This window comes from Erinaceus europaeus, chromosome 10, assembly GCF_950295315.1.
Source record: "Erinaceus europaeus chromosome 10, mEriEur2.1, whole genome shotgun sequence".
In the NCBI taxonomy this organism is placed as follows: Eukaryota; Metazoa; Chordata; class Mammalia; order Eulipotyphla; family Erinaceidae; genus Erinaceus; species Erinaceus europaeus.
This window is the reverse complement of record NC_080171.1, coordinates 3,940,301-3,956,986: the sequence shown is the minus strand read 5'-3', so window position 1 is coordinate 3,956,986 and position 16,686 is coordinate 3,940,301. Positions and strand designations below refer to the sequence as shown.

The following is a 16,686-nucleotide window of genomic DNA, read 5'->3' as shown; positions in this document are numbered from 1 at the left end:
TATCTGCCTCTGCCTAGCTCACAGACTTCTTTCTTGCTGGGAATATGTGCCTGATGCCTTGCTCACCATGCGGTCAAGCTGTCTATACTCTCTCAGACTTCTGCATCACATTTCCCTAATCTTATTTATTTATTTGTATTTCAAACCCTTTGCCCTGTAATTTTTTCTCTAAAACTCAAGTTTAAGTGTTTGTTCCCCCATTGGGGCCTCTGATAGTCTCTCACCACTGCCAGCTTCCCCTACACCAGGGCTGGTGACCTGAACTTCCATACCGTTCCTTGTTCCTCGTTCACGGTCAACTAGATGTTTATTAGGAGGTGTTGTAGTTGGTCAATCCCTTCCTTATTGGTCTTCCATTCAGAACCACTGTATTGGTTTGCTTGGGCCGACATAATAAAACATCACAGAGTGATTGGCTTAAACAACTCAAGTGCTTAATTATGAAAGGAAGAAGTCCAAGATCAAAATGTTGACAGGGTTGCTTTTCCTGAGGTCTCTTCTTTAACTTGTAAGTGGCCACCTTCTTCTTTCTGGGTCTTCACATGCTTCTTTCTAATATGTATTACTGTGGTCTTATTGTCTTTTTATAAGGACACCAGCAATACTGGAAGAGGACTTGTTCATTTTAGATTAATTATTTCTCTAAATTTTTATCTCTAAGAACAGTTACATTTTGAGGTGCCAGGGGATTAAAATGCCAACATATGATTTCTAATGAGGACATGGTTCACCTCATGACAGCCAGCCACGAGCTCCTTAAGAAGAGATATCATGTGTCATCCTGCATCATTAGACCTAACACATGCTTCCTGGCAGTTGTCTCAGTCATTATTTGTAGAGTGAAGATAGTCCATAGAATTCTGAGTCCATCAGAGAGACATGTTCTCATTGCTCTACAGAGCCCAGCAGTAGATGGCTCAAGCCTCACTTACTCTTATAGGTAGTCAAGTCATCCATATGCTTCAATATCTCCGAGATAATGAGAATGAACACAAAGAAGATTATTGTGCTAGGGAGTAGTTTTGACTCTTTCCAAATTCCATAGTGGCTGGTTGCCTTACATAACCTCTCTGTACTTTGCCTTGAACAAATAAGCAATCAAACATCAGAAATGGTTTTCATTCCTGATGTCCATTGAAAATCCTGAGTGCTCCCACTTTGGGAAGTTCCCTCGCATGATGAACAGTTAACTGCTGAGCTCTGGTATGTCCGCAGACAGAAACTGCGATCTGTCTCAACTGGTAGGAAGCACCCAATCTTCTTACTACACAGCCAGCAAATGTAGGAGGCAATGGTCAAGCTGATTTGGGCAACAAAGGGAAGCATTTCTACAGCTTCCCATTTCTGAGCAATTCCAAGTGCTTAGCAAGCTTACAAAAAGGAAGGTGCAAAACTAGATGCATTAACTCAATCACTGGGCCAGACACTTGCCGGGTACTGGACCTCACTGAGTCACAACAATATTGGATATGTCCTGTGGATGTTAGGAGTGAGGGGATGTGGGGACAGAGAAGGGAAGGGCCTTGCTCGGCATCGTAGGTTGTTAGGAGGAGAGGATGCTGGATGCACTTGCCATACTTGTAGGGTTATACTGAGCTGGGTACTGACCATGCAGGGACTGAGCCCAGGACAGTGACGCACAGCATCCTGGCAACAGAGCTGTTGGAAGAAGGCCATGAAATGACACTCACTAAGCTTCCCCATGTGCTGGTGCTGTGCTCAATTTGTTCATTCTCATTGCAGCTGTGTTTGATAGTACCGCCAGGTTGGACAGAGAGCTCAACAGGTTAGATGGATTTTTTTTTTCAAAAAACATGTTTTAACATATTTTGCAAAAGTGAATTCATCCTAAGGATTACTAGAAGATTCAACAGTTCATATAGAGCTATCTGCAAAACCAAGTTTCCCTGACTCCCCAAATCGGGGAACTCTTTCAACACACCCCACCTCTAGGACACCTCTAGGATGTGGCCGGACACCTGGATGGAAGGTGTTATACCCACATGAGTATAACTCATCTTTTCATGTTTTCTTCTACCATTTGTGGCCTAGCATCTAAAATGGGGGCTTAGGAGTGAAGGGGTGACTGACTGGCTCTAACGCTGAGCCCTGGGCAGACTGCCCCACACAGGATGGGGAAGCCAGAGAGGCAGATCTGACCCAGCACAGACAGTTTTCCTTTTAATAAAATGGAAATGTTGACAAGACCATAGGATAAGAGGGGTACAATTCTGCACAATTCCCACCACCAGAACTCCGTATCCCATCCCTTCCCCTAATAGTTTTCCTATTCTTTATCCCTCTGGGAGTATGGATCCAGGGTCATTGTGGGATGCAGAAGGTGGAAGGTCTGGCTTCTGTCATTGCTTCCCCGCTGAACATGGCTGTTGACAGGTGAATCCATACTCCCAGCCTGTCTCTTTCCCTAGTGGGGCAGGGCTCTGGGGAGGTGGGGTTCCAGGACATATTGGTGGGGTCGTCTGCCCATGGAAGTCAGGTTGGTGTCATGGTAGCATCTGGAACCTGGTGGCTGAAAAAGAGTTAAGACAGAAAGCAGAACAAATTGTTAAAGAATCATGAACCTAAAGGCAAGAATATTGCAGATGAATATCTGGGGTCTCCATTTTGGAAAAAGCTAGTAGGTCTATTTTAGGTCTATTCCAAGGGGGTCCATGTCTTTACTAGCTCTTGCCTGAGTCTGACAGCTCACATGCAGGTGGCCCCCAACGTATGGTCTGGGGAGAATTCTTTCTAGAGAACAAGTGAACTGAGAGTGTGGAAGCCAAAGGGAGCAATGGTGGTGGACGGTGAGCTTGAATATGGAACTCCAGAGACTAGGAACTTTCTCCAAGACAAGCCAACTAGGTGGGACAGCATCCCCCGAGCTTCCCTTCCACCCTCTGGGTGCTTCTAAAGACAGCCAGCGGCTGGGATCTTCCCCCTTGCTGCAGGCACCAGAGGGGTTTCCCCTCAGAAGCCAGAATAGCCAAGGCTTGCACAGTTAAAAATAAAATCCCAGATGCAGAAAGTGCAGCTCAGCCATCCCAGAGGGTGATTCATGGCCCAGTGCTTTCGCTTTCAACTTTCAGTTCTAAGGAGATGCCTCCTTTCTGACTTGCAAATAGGACAGAGATACCAGGATCATCCTCTCTTGCCATTCTGTGGAGCTTTCCACCCCTTCATAAGACTGGTATTAAATGACACACGAAGACTCCATTTGCTGACAGAGGATGCTGTTCTCATTTCTCACAGGGTGTTAGACCCCCTGGAACACGCACAGCCCTCACAGTTGCTGCACCAGCGCTGGAGTTTATGATTCCTGAATTCAGCCCTGACTCCACATACCCTACTGTGTGGTACTGGGAAAACTTAACATCTCTGAGCCTCTGAATTTTTTTCTTTTTAAAAAATATTTTATTTATTCCTATTTTTGTTGCCCTTGTTTTATTGTTGTAGTTATTGTTGTTGTTGTTATTGATGTTGTTGAGGTTGGATAGGATACTGAGAAATGGAGAAAGGAGGGGAAGACAGAGAGGGGGAGAGGAAGACAGACACCTGCAGACCTGCTTCACTATCTGTGAAGCGACTCCCCTGAAGGTGGGGAGCCGGGAGCTCTAACAGGATGGACTCCTTACACTTTGTGCCACCTGCGCTTAACCCGCTGTATGATCGCCTGGCTTCCCCATTTTTCTTGTTAGTGATTTAATATGGATTTGCAAAATTACAAGATGACAGGGGTACCACTCTGCACCCTTCACACCACTGGCGTTCTCTGCCCCGTTCCCTCCATTGGAAGCACTGGAAGCTACAGCAGTTTTCTTTTCTTTTCTTTTCTTTTCTTTTCTTTTCTTTTCTTTTCTTTTCTTTTCTTTTCTTTTCTTTTCTTTCTTTCTTTCTTTCTTTCTTTCTTTCTTTCTTTCTTCCTTCCTTTCTTTATTTCTTTTTTTAAATTTTTTAAAGTTAAAAACATGTTTTTCCTTTGTCTCCAAGGGTATTTCTGGGGCTCATTGCTGGTACTATGAACTTCCGGCTCCTGGTGATGATTTCTTAGTTTTATTGGTTAGGGTAGAGAGAAATTGAGAGAGGAAAGGAAGATAGGGAGAGAGAGAGAGGGTGGAGAGGGAGAGGGAGAGACACCTGCAGACCTGCTTCACTGCTTGTGAAACAACCTCCCCCCTGCAGGTGGGGAGCTGGGGGCTTGAACCAGGGATACTTGCAAGGGTTCTTGTGCTTCATACTATGTACACTTAACCCAGTGCACCACCACAGGACCCCCACAGGTCTCTTAAGGTTGCAGATAGGGGTTAACTATTATTTCTATAACTATCTTTCTATATTTGCCCAGTTCCCCTTCCCCTGCCCTTCCTGTAGTCCCATCGTCTCTCTTCCCTTCCAAGTCACACCCACACCTATTACTCTATCTGAACATCCCTCCCTTTTTCCTCTTCTCTCTCTGGGTCCTGATGGAGCTGGAGTTTAGAGCCCTCTGTTCATCTTCCCCCTATCTTTTCTCTCCCTCTGGGAGTATGGACCAAAATTCTTTATGCTGTGCAGAAGGTGAAAGGTCTGGCTTCTGTAATTGCTTCTGTTATCTATTGGACATGGGCGTCAGCAGGTCAATCCACACCTCCAGTCTGTTTCTCACTTTCCCGAGTGGAGGAGGTAGGCCTCTGCTGATCTGCCTATAAAGTAGATGCGATGACAATGGACTCTAAGGTCATGTTTTGATACCCCAAGTGACTGAATATTTTAGAAGGGATTTATAATAACTCATATGGCTTCCTGGTCAAAGTACTCACCACACAGTGTGAGTGTGGGGCGGTTGTAGGCCCCTGGCCCTTTCTACTAGACATTTTGTTGATTTTAACAATTGCCCAGAGAAGCTTTTTGGTTCCTGTCATGGTATCTGTTAGGAATAATTCCCCACCCCCATTGTAAAATGAAGAAGAGATAAAGAGATAGATAGACAGATAGATAGATAGATAGATAGATAGATCACCTAGCAAGGTACCTGGGAGTGCCACCACCCAGAGCAAGTTCTGGTGTTGTGATGTTTCCTCCAGATGAGAAGGTCGGAGGTGAACTTGTTAAGGTAGCACAAACACAAAGAGAGAGAAAAGAGGCTCAGACAGCTGAGAGAAAGTGCAGGAGCTGGGACTGAGCCTGGGTCAGAGCCACAGTGTTACTGACAGACCCGGGCCTGAAGAGAGTCTCCCTTCCTGGGTCAGAGCCACAGTGTTACTGACAGACCCGGGCCTGAAGAGAGTCTCCCTTCCTGGGTCAGAGTCACAGTGTTACTGACAGACCCGGGCCTGAAGAGAGTCTCCCTTCCTGGGTCAGAGCCACAGTGTTACTGACAGACCCGGGCCTGAAGAGAGTCTCCCTTCCTGGGTCAGAGCCACAGTGTTACTGACAGACCCGGGCCTGAAGAGAGTCTCCCTTCCTGGGTCAGAGCCACAGTGTTACTGACAGACCCGGGCCTGAAGAGAGTCTCCCTTCCTGGGTCAGAGTCACAGTGTTACTGACAGACCCGGGCCTGAAGAGAGTCTCCCTTCCTGGGTCAGAGCCACAGTGTTACTGACAGACCCGGGCCTGAAGAGAGTCTCCCTTCCTGGGTCAGAGCCACAGTGTTACTGACAGACCCGGGCCTGAAGAGAGTCTCCCTTCCTGGGTCAGAGCCACAGTGTTACTGACAGACCCGGGCCTGAAGAGAGTCTCCCTTCCTGGGTCAGAGCTACAGTGTTACTGACAGACCCGGGCCTGAAGAGAGTCTCCCTTCCTGGGTCAGAGCCACAGTGTTACTGACAGACCCGGGCCTGAAGAGAGTCTCCCTTCCTGAGTAAGGTAGTCGTTCTCACCTGAACGTACTGGCAATGTCGAGACTTTGCTTTTCACAGCTAGGAAATGGGTGGTTCTTGCTGAGATGATTTTAAGCACCTTGCAGTGTGCAGGGCAACCCCACAGGAAGAAGATTTTCATTCTCAAGTGACCACATGAGATGCCCTGAGTCAAGTCATCTGAGTACAATTAGTGAAGCAGTGAAATACAACAACTGGTGGCTTCACTCACATGTGCACCTTAGATAATTAAAGCAAACTACGTTGCAAAACAACTGGTAGCCCAACTCTGAGACTTTATGAGATCTTTGGCCCATGATGTTTATTGGATTGAGTTGGGGAGGGGAGCAGGAGGTTGTTGCATGCATGTGTTTAAGTGTGAAAATATTTACCTGAAATCTTACAAATCTCTTTAATTTTTTATTACCTTTATTGTTTGGATAGAGACAACCAGAAATTAAGAGGAAGGGGGAGATCGAGAGGGGGGAAAGTAGAGAGATACCTGCAGTCCTGCTTCATCACTCTAGAATCTTTCCTTCTGCAGGTGGGACTAGAGACTTGAACCTATGTCCTTGTGCATTACAACATGTGTGCTCAATCAGGTGCACCTTCCCCTGGACCCTAAATATTTAAGCTACATACTTTGTTTATTTGTTTGTTTGTTTTATCAGAGCTCTGTTCAGCTCTGGTGGATGTGGGGGACTGAATTTGGGATTCTGGAGTCTCAGGCATAAAAGTCTCTTGGCATAATCACTATACTACCCACCCCTGCCCTAAATCTTACAAGTGTCTAAACCCATATTAAATTGATGATAATAAAAATTAAGAGAGTACATCAATAAAAAACATTGTTGACAGGTTAAAGATGATCAAACTGAGGTTAGATTCTAAATGGTTTCCCCATGACACATAAATAGAACACTAGATAACAATCTAACATCAGATCTACACCCAACTTGGTAATCGCTAAACTATGCTCTCTCCATGGGGATCTATAATGAGCCCATCCAAGTTTTGACAAAAGGCATCAAAAGGACAAACCTCTTTCAAATGAAGAAAGTTCAATTTCCAACAAGGCTTTTATGCGCGTGTGTGTGTGTGTGTGTGTGTGTGTGTGTGTGTGTGTGTAGGGAGTTAGACCACTTGTCCAAACAGAAAATTCAAACCTAGTCTAAACCTGACACTTCAGAAGAGAGCCCTTCACTCCCAGAATATATCGGTCTTTATATTTTATGCCAAGTAGTATATTTATTTTACTCAAAAGGAACATGCAGTTTGGACTCCCAAATTCTTCATTTTTAGAGCCAGAACTTCACGCATATGTGACTTCACTACTGCCAGGATGCCTTTCTCAGTAATGTACAGAGAGGAAAACAAAAAGAGAGATAAAGACCATAGAACCAGACTCAACCCTGATGCCTTGGTACCCTGATGCCCTACTGGGACTCCAACCTGGTCAGACTAGGCAAGACACATGCCCTACCCGGTGAGTGACTTCTCCAGGTTCCTCCAGAATACCTTTCTGTGGTCCAAAGCTATACAAAAAATCGAAAGCATTGGGAAGGGTCCTTGATGAGAACACAACACAGGACAGGAGAAGATGAATCTGGTTTCCCAGGTCATGTGCTCTCAGACTCGTGGCCTCAGTTTACCATCTGGGATCATGAGTTCTGACTTGTTTGCATTGGAAAGAGCTGAGGGCTTCTGTGGATGCCATTATAGCCACCTGTGGCCAACAAAAGCCTCCTCTGACTCTAGAATCCTGTCTTCGTCTTATTTCTAAATGAGGAGCACTAACTTGAAGCTCCCTAACCTCATACTCTGATGTCTCTGATGTCCTGGTTTCCACACTAATGTTTGGCTCAATTTCCTCCCACGTGTGTCACAGATGGAAGGCATTTTCCAGTGTGGCACACTCACTTGGGTCTGTGCCAACTTTTTTTTTTCCCTCCGGGGTTATTGCTGGGCTCGGTGCCTGCACCATGAATCCACCGCTCCTGGAGGCCATTTTTCCCCCTTTTGTTTCCCTTGTTGTTGTAGCCTCGTTGTGATTATTATTATTGCCATTATTGATGTTGTTCATTGTTGGATAGAACAGAGAGAAATGGAGAGAGGAGGGGAAGACAGAGAGGGGGAGAGAAAGACAGACACCTGCAGACCTGCTTCACCGCCTGTGCAGCGACTCCCCTGCAGGTAGGGAGCCAGGGGTTTGAACTGGGATCTTTACGTCGGTCCTTGTGCTTTGTGCCACCTGCACTTAACCTGCTGTGCTACCTCCTGACTCCTGAAAACAGTCTTTTTTATTTTAACCTCTCCAAAACACAAATTTCTCCAAAATATAGATTTTCCTATTCTCAGTATAAGTTCCAGGCAAAGACTAACCACCACCCTCACCACTATAATGCCTTATTCATCAAACCAAAACCTTTTTTGTTCATCAAACCAAAAGTCCCTGTGAACTTTCTGTTTATGAATTTACTTCAATATTTCCAGCATTTACACTGCCTATTGCTTGCTAGTCTTACTTGTATGAGCTATAAACCTCTAGTCTACTAATACCTATTGGCATTTGTGCAGAATCACGGAAACGCCACGTTCATCATTTTAATCCTAAGAACAAGGACACAGAGAGCTGATGAAGGGGATTCTGCCCCAGAGGACTAGGGGGACCGATTTGTGAAGAAACAACACAAGATCACCAGGGTTGCAACTCCAAGAAGCAGCTGGTAGTTTTTATCTGTGGCTGATATGTCCTAAGATAACTGAAGCGTCTCTGTGTTAAAACTGTCTGCTTAGGGAACAAGGGCTGGTGCACTCGGTTGAGAGCACATATTACCATGCACAAGGACAGATGTTGGTGTGCCCAGGCTCCCCACCTGCAGGGGGCATGCTTGGGGAGCTGTGAAACAGGTCTGCGGATGTCTCTCTTTCTCTCCCCCTCTTTATCTTCCCTTCCCCTTGCATTCTTTCTCTGTCTTACTAAATAAAACAGGAAGCTAAAGTAATAAAGGGGAAAACATGACCACCAGGAGCAGTGGATTCATAATGCCAGCATGAGCCTCAGTGGCAATTGAAAAAAAGATGGTCTACCTGTTATTATATAAACTAGAACTTCATAATTATTCTGAAATCCTTGTCATGCAGAATTTTTTTTTCAATTTTTGATAGTGGTTTAAAAATAGTTCACAAGATGTAAAGATTACAGGGGTATAGTTCACAGCACAATCAGCACGATAGCTCTGTGCTCTCCCTGCCTCTTCCCTCCCATCAAAGATAACCGCTGTAGTTTTCACAAAATCTAGTGACAGTTTGACTTATTTTTTTTCTTTTTAACAAGCTTATGCACATAAGTTCTTTAACTTGCACACACGAGTGAAGCCATCAGGTAGTTGTCCTTCAGAGAAATGCAGGTCATTTGGAGTCAGATGTAAAGTATAGGAACAAGAGTCCTTGAGTGCAAATACCAAATTAAAGAAACTCAAGGCGTTATACATGACAAGAATTATGAGAAAGACAATAAGAAAAAAGACATAAAGTTAAAAATATTAGAAAGTCACATCACGGGGGTTGGGCTGTCGTGTTAAGCAACATGGCGCAAAACTCGAGGATCCGCGTAAGGATCCTGGTTCGAGCCCCCTGCTCCCCACCTGCAAGGGGGTCGTTTCACAGGTGGTGAAGCAGGTCTGCAGGTTTCTGTCTTTCTCTCCTCCTCTCTGTTTCCCCCCTTCCTCCATTTCTCTGTCCTATCAATAACAACAATAATAATAACCACAACAATGATTAAAAACAAGGGCAACAAAAAGGAAAATAAATAAATAAAAATATAAAAAGAAAGTCACATCACTTAAAAAGAAGTAGAGGACTGTGTGTGTAAATGTGTTATACATTAATAACATATATAAGCTGTATATAAATAGATATAAGTCCATCTAAGAGAGACTTTTTAAAACTGTTCTTGTCTCACCTTTCTTTGCTCAGACATCCTGTTTCTTCTTCACTTGTCATGCTTTAAAGTCTTGTATTTCTACGGCTTCTGTTTCTAGGTCATTTTACTGTGTGTCGCCTTGCTAAGAGTTAAATATTCTTTGCTTCCTTCTGAGTGGCACTCTGTTTAATTCTACCTACACTGTATAGAGTCTCAAAGGTTAGCCCTGGTAGCGGCAATTCCTTTAGTGCTTTTTTCTTTTATTTCATTTTTTATTAGTGTTTTAATAGTGATTTGCAAGATTATAAGATAATAGCAGTAGAATGCTACATTGAAGTTCTGTGCTCTGTCTCCTATTCCAGTGATAACCACCATAATTCTCCCAGGGTCCCAGATATGGGTTGACTGTCTATACGTAGTCATTTTATTTTTTCAAGTTCATGTGTTTCAATTCCCTATATTCCACATATGAGTGAAGTCATGTGTGCACATTCTTATGTCCCCATGAGAGGTGTGAGGTCAAAACACTCTGTCAGCTTCCTTCACCATAAGACATTGAGGACTCAAGCCTCTTTTGATGTCTTTAGAATCCTTCGGATCCACTGCAATTAAAGATTTAGCTGGCATTTTCCCCTTTTTAATTTATTTTATTTGTTGGATAGAGACAGAGAAAAGTCAAGAGGGAAGTGAAAGACAGAGATGGGAAGAAGCAAGAAAGAGATCTGCGACAGTGATTCACTGCTCATGAAGCTTTTCTCCTGTGAGGATCAGACTGGGGACTTACACCTGGATCCTTGCACATTGCAATGCGTCTTCTCTACTGAGTATATGACCACAGGGCTCCTGTTGGTGCTGCTGTTGTTTGTTCATATTTTTATCTATATTACATGTACAGGTATTCATATGTGCTCATGTATTTAACACTAGAGAATCTGTTGCAGCATGTTCCAGACTGAAATATGTGCTTGCAAGTCAATATGCAATGGTCAACTCAATGTCAGCACATATGAAGTTCTCAAGTGAAGGGAGGTCAAGGGAATGTTTACGGGTGAGCAGAGCTGGGTGGCTATTTTTGATCAATTTTCTCCTTTTTTTTTCTTTACTTTTTTTTTAAATCAATGATTCGACATTGATAAACAAGATAATAAGATAATAGGGGTATAATATCACAGTGTTCCCACTACAGGTTCTGTGCCCTCATTGATATACAAGATAATAAGGGTAGAATATCACAGTGTTCCCACTACAGGTTCTGTGCCCTCATTTGCTCCATTGGCAACCTCAATAGTTCCCTCAAAGTCTCAGATATGGGTTGAAATTATACCCATGACTATGTGCCTATATACATACATATAGTCCATGGAATACTATTCTGCAATTGTAGGTTGGACCAAAACGGATGGAATTGGAGATAATTCTGCTTAGTGAAATAAGTAAAGAGATGAAAGATAGATACAAAATGTTTTCACTCATGTGTGGAATGTATAGAAGCCAGCAAACTTTTTCCTTTTTTAAATGTTTTTATTGATTTAATTATGATCAGCAAGTCCATTGGATAAGAGGGGTAAAATTCCATACAGTTCCCACCACCAGATTTCCATATCCCATTCTTTCCACTGGAAGCTTTTCTATTCTTTATCCTTCTGGGAGTATGGAACCAGGATCATTATGAGGTGCAGAAGGGGGAAGGTCTGGCTTCGGTAATTGCTTCCCCACTGGATATGGGCATTGGCAGGTCGATCCATACTCCCAGTCTGTTCCTGTCTTTCCCAAGTTGGGCAGGGCTCTGAAGAGGTGGGTTTCCAGGACACAGTGGTGAGTCATTTTCCCAGGAAAGTCACACTGGCATCATGGTAACATTTAAGCAAACGTTTTCTAAGTCTTATGAGAACTATGGTGTTTATCTTTTGGAGGTGGGAGGGTGGAGATTCAGAACATTGGTGGTGGAGGTGGTGTGGAAACTATACGCTACAATCTTGTACTATTAATATCAAATTAAAAAGATTTAAAACCATTTAATTATTACCAAAGAACAGCACCACAGTAAATAAGTAAATAAACTGAAGCTCTGATCATCCTAATCTCAAATCATCACCCCAGAAGGTTGCATGAAAATGGTCAATCTGATGATGTCTAGGCCTGTGAGAACATTCTGAAAATCTAAAATCATCCATGTATCAGTGAGGCAATCTAAGAAAATGAATAAGCTTTGTAAGGGAAAAGACAGATGACAATGACTCAGTTTTTTTTTTTTTTTTTGGTCTGAGGGGAACCCTGGCTATATTTGTGCCCATAAAGACACACAACTGGCCATCATGCAGTTTGGGGTCTAAACTCAGAGAGGAGAAGGAAACATGTCCCCGCAGAAAAACTGTATTGGCTCCCTTCTCTCAAGTCCTCCAGAGTGGCCAGTCAGCACTGGTCTGAACCTTAGCTTGGGAGGTCTTCAGAAACATAAGGAGGAAACTGTTCTGGGTGAAAACATTGTCTTCAAAGAAGATTAAACAGATGTCAGAAAAGCTCACATATACACTGGAGTCTTGGGCTTACAGCAATCTTCAAGTGAAATGTGAGCATGACCTTGGAGAGTGGAATGTGTCTGACAGTGAGCCAGCAGATCTTGAAACCTGAGCGATGAGCGCAGTCTTTAGCACATGCACGAACAAGATGTAACATCTCTAGCTGTCACCAACAACCCATCTCAGAGAACAGCATGTCGTGCATCTGCAGAATATGTGATTTGCCCTCTTTCTCTCAGATGAGTGGCCAGGACAATAATGGAATGAAGAATTACTACTTAAACTAATTCTGTTGTTTTAAAATATTTTATTTTAATGAGAGAGCTATAGGGATAGAGAGGCCATAGCACTTCTTAGTTCTGGTATATGGTGATGTGGGGGATTGAACCTGGAATCTAAGAGCCTCAGGTATGATAGTCTTTTTTTTTAATGAGTGATTTACAAAATTATAAAGTAAGAGAGATATAATTCCACACCAGTCCCCCCTTCAGAGTTCAGTGCCCCCCGCCCCATACTCCTCCATCAGAAAGTGCCCTAGTTCTTCCAAGGTCAAAGATATGAGTTGAGGGTATATATATTTCCCCATTTTTATTCACTTCTCTGTCCCTGTCTTCACTTCCTTTCTAAGCTACACCTACTCCTATGACTACTTCTGGGTGTCTTTTGTTTTTCCTCTCCCCCGAGAGTCTTTTGCATAACCATTATGCTGTCTCACAGCCCTTAAGATAACTTTTATGACAAGAAAAACAATGAAAAAATTAATTTCAATGTATCCTCTCTCTGGCATTTTAGAAAGGAAACAATAAACTAGATAGCATGTGGACTATAAACAAAATAAGAGTTCGTTGATATCAATAAACTAAATGAAAAAGGAATGAGTGCATTGGTCAAGATTCCCTAGAGAAACAGAACCAGTAGTATGCCTCTTACACACACACACACACACACACATTCCGTGTGTCTGTTCCTTTTGGTATCCTTTCTGTCACAAAGAAGTTGAATTCCCCACATAGAATTTATGATTCCATTTATACGAAGTCTAACCAGATTGGAATAGTGATTGGCTTTCTGGTGTAGCACTGACAAACAAAAGGCACACGGGAGGCTGCGGAGTGCAGGAAACGTCTGATCATGAGCAGAGTGATTGTTACACAACGTACCCGTCAGCAAACAGACACTAAGCTGTGCACCAGAGATTTGCCAGGTTTCTTGCACATAAGTCACATCATGATTTTTAAGAAGAAATGTTACAGTAGATAAAATAAATAAATGGGCAGGGGGGAGGTCATTTGTAAGTCCTTCCTGCAGGAGGTTGTAACTAGAACCATGAGCAAAATAAGGATACACCTGGAGGGCTTCTGTTGCTGAGGAGAGATGAGTCAAAGAAACGTGGGCAGGGAGATCATAGGACAGAGAAGTTCTGTCCATCGAAAGCCTGCAAGAGCAAAGCTCAGCTCCAAGACGGGATGGAAGAAAAAATGGGAAGTTAGGAAATTTTATTTGACATGAGAAATCACAAATCTACTAGTTCCTGAAGCTTTTGAGGAGGTAGGTAGTGCAAAGCCCCTTGTTTTCTTAGAAGATTGATTAGTCAAACACTAAGGCAAACTATGACCATTGTACTAGTAAGTTTTGGGAAAGTTGGGGCTAAGCAGTAGTGCACCAGGTTGAGTGTACATGTTACAAAGCACAAGGATCTGCTTTTGAACCCCTAGCTCCTCACCAGCAGGGGGAAGGTTTTGTGAGTGGTGAAGCAGGGCTGCAGTGTCTCTCTCTGTCTCTCCTTCTCTGACTCCTCTTTCCTCTTGATTTCTGGTTGTCTCTATCCAATCAATAAATAAGTGTAGTTAAAGAAAGAAAATGTAAACTTTGTTTCACCCTAAAGCAGGGTTTCCTAGACCGTGAAGCCACTGTGCATGATTGGGTTGTAGAGCTTCCTGTGTGATTCTGAAGGAAAATGATCTGTGGTCTACTGGGTGATTCTGAACTGTGAGACCTCCTCAGTGCATACGCCATGTCCTTGACCTTTAAGACATTTCCAGGGTAGACACGAATTTCTCTTTTGCCTCAAGGAAGCAAAGAACTAAAGGAAGACAGTGTTGTCTTACTGGCCCCAGGTCCTTGCCTCCGTCCCCCCCTACCCCCCCCCCACACACACACACAGTTTGAAACAAAGGCATAGCTTTCTGGATGGTTGTTTCTAAGAATTGCTTAGGTTTCAGTGAAAGAAAAAAAAATTCTCTCAAATAGAATCATCTTGGATTTTCCAATTACATGCTCTAATTGCAGCAGAGATCCAGAACTCCAAGTCACTGCAGGCTGTGTGCTGGGCTTGACTCCCTGGAAGCAGAGAGAGCTGGCAAAGCCCTACATAGTTCATAACCCAGCAACCGCCTCTGATGAAGCTGTGCTGCCAAAGTGAGAATGCAGAGGGCCCTGCATGTGTCCCCCAAGGACTCAGAGAGGGAACAACACTGACTAAGAATGACACACTTCAGTTCTGGAGAAGCACATTCTGGACCACTGAGACTGTCAACATGTGGGCCTCAGTGGATTTCTTATGACCACTGCTTGTGAGGCTAAGTCCATTCTGGACACAGATACCAAATGCCAAATCTTCCTGGTGAGGAGTAAAATGTGTCATTCTCTAGCCATTCCCAACTTCCACAAACAGCCAAAGGATATAGTCTATTTCTCACACATACCATCTCTCACCTCCTCTGAGCTCATAAATTGTGAGATTTAAACTGAGGTCTCTCTTTGAAATATCTAAAATAGTTCTCAATTAAAAGAATAAGAAATCCTTGTGATTATAACTCAGTGAAACAGGAAATATGAACACTTAACTCTGTTTTTTGTTGTTATTCAATGTAACATCATCTCTGTTCAAAAGAATTTGTTGAGTCTCTGTAACACAAACTCTGTGCAGGATGTTCAACGCGGAAAATAGGAAAATTAAGACGAGAAGCTGAGAATCATCAATATCAAGATCTGCAGAAAGTTTTTGTCTATTTACTCATTTAATCTTTGCAAAACCTTATGAGGACTGTTGTCTGATGTTGTGAGAAAACTGAGACATAGAAGGTTAAAGAACTTAAAGAACTGAGCATGTGGTGATTAGGGCAGGCTGCCTAAGTCCAGAACTCGAATCTACCACCAAGCCCTTCATGCTTGTTATCTTACTCTGTCTTCACAATGAACTTTCAAAGTAAATTGTATCATGTATGATGATGAAACCAGATTAAAAAGTTGAGTCACACAGCTAGGCAGTGAAAGGAAATTTGAACTTCATACTTGTCTATCTTCAAAGTATATTCTCTTTCCATCAAATTTTGTGTCGAGAGTCCAAAATTAAGAAGTTCTTCAGTTACTAAGAATGTTAAGATATACGAACAGCCATATATATATATATATATATATATATATATATATATATATATATATATATATATATGTAGAAAATTCAAACAAGATTTGAAGAAAGAAAGGCCACCTGGAGAAGGAAGCAGTAAGATGGGTTGAGATGGATCAGAGCATATGGCCACCAACTCCTTCATGTCTCAGGAGGTGGGTTGCCTTCCCCTTCTTGAACCTGAGTCATGAGGGAGGAACCTACCTAGGTATGGCTCTTCTAGTTTAAGGTTTTTCTCCTGATATAATTTTTTACATTATTTTTAATTTATTTGATAGAGACAGTCAGATATTCAGAGGTAAGGTGGAGACATAGAGGAAGGGAGACAGAGAGACACCCGCAGCCTTGCTTCACCACTTGTGAAGCTTTCCTCCTGCAGGTGGGGACTGAGAACTTGAACCTGGGTCCTTGTGCACTGTAACATGGTGCTCAGCCAGGTGCACCACCACTCAGCCCCCCTCCCGGTAGAAATTTTTGGCAGATGATATGCAAATAGAAAAAGGAAACGGGGCCAAATATGGAATGGGAAGAGTTTTTTGAGTATAACAAACAATAATTTTTATACTATAAAAAACCCCAAACATTTGACAAGCAATAACAATAATAAAATAATAGTGATGACATTGAGTTGTGATGACATCTCTCACCTAAACACCTACTGCTCAGCATAGTCAGTCGTGTCATTCATAGTAAGACTGCTTTCCTCTGTCCTGATTGTTCTGATCACTATCTCTGGATGGGGAAATGCTTACCAGGCTTGCCAAGATGGGTTTAAGCAAGTGGGTCATGAAGTCCTGCAGACTGAAAAGGGACTCCCAGAATTCCCTGTCCCCACCCCCAAGATCTTTTCTGGTTCTCAAAAAGAGTGTATCAGTCTCCAGTTGTTGTCTTAAACCAGGTACTTCCCTGGACCTAGATGTGATGGCCTCAGTGGAGACGAGGCAGAGAGGGTGATGTACTAGACACAGCCTGCAAGTCTCTGTTGACAGTGGC

The 16,686-nt window shown here is 43.1% G+C and overlaps 2 long non-coding RNA genes across 2 annotated transcripts in view; one reads left to right on the top strand and one right to left on the bottom strand.

The window, feature by feature from the left end:
• Positions 1-10,576, top strand: part of LOC132540697 (uncharacterized) — a 183,909-nt gene extending 173,333 nt beyond the window's left edge. Inside the window, exon 3 of the long non-coding RNA XR_009551862.1 lies at positions 10,425-10,576. This is a non-coding gene — a long non-coding RNA (uncharacterized LOC132540697). The remainder of the gene's footprint in view (positions 1-10,424) is intronic.
• LOC132540696 (uncharacterized) lies at positions 2,170-16,635 on the bottom strand. Its single transcript, XR_009551861.1, has 2 exons — positions 16,446-16,635; positions 2,170-2,530 (listed from the first exon to the last, which is right to left on the bottom strand). It is a non-coding gene; the product is annotated as an uncharacterized LOC132540696 (long non-coding RNA).
• Positions 16,636-16,686: the final 51 nt, after the last annotated feature.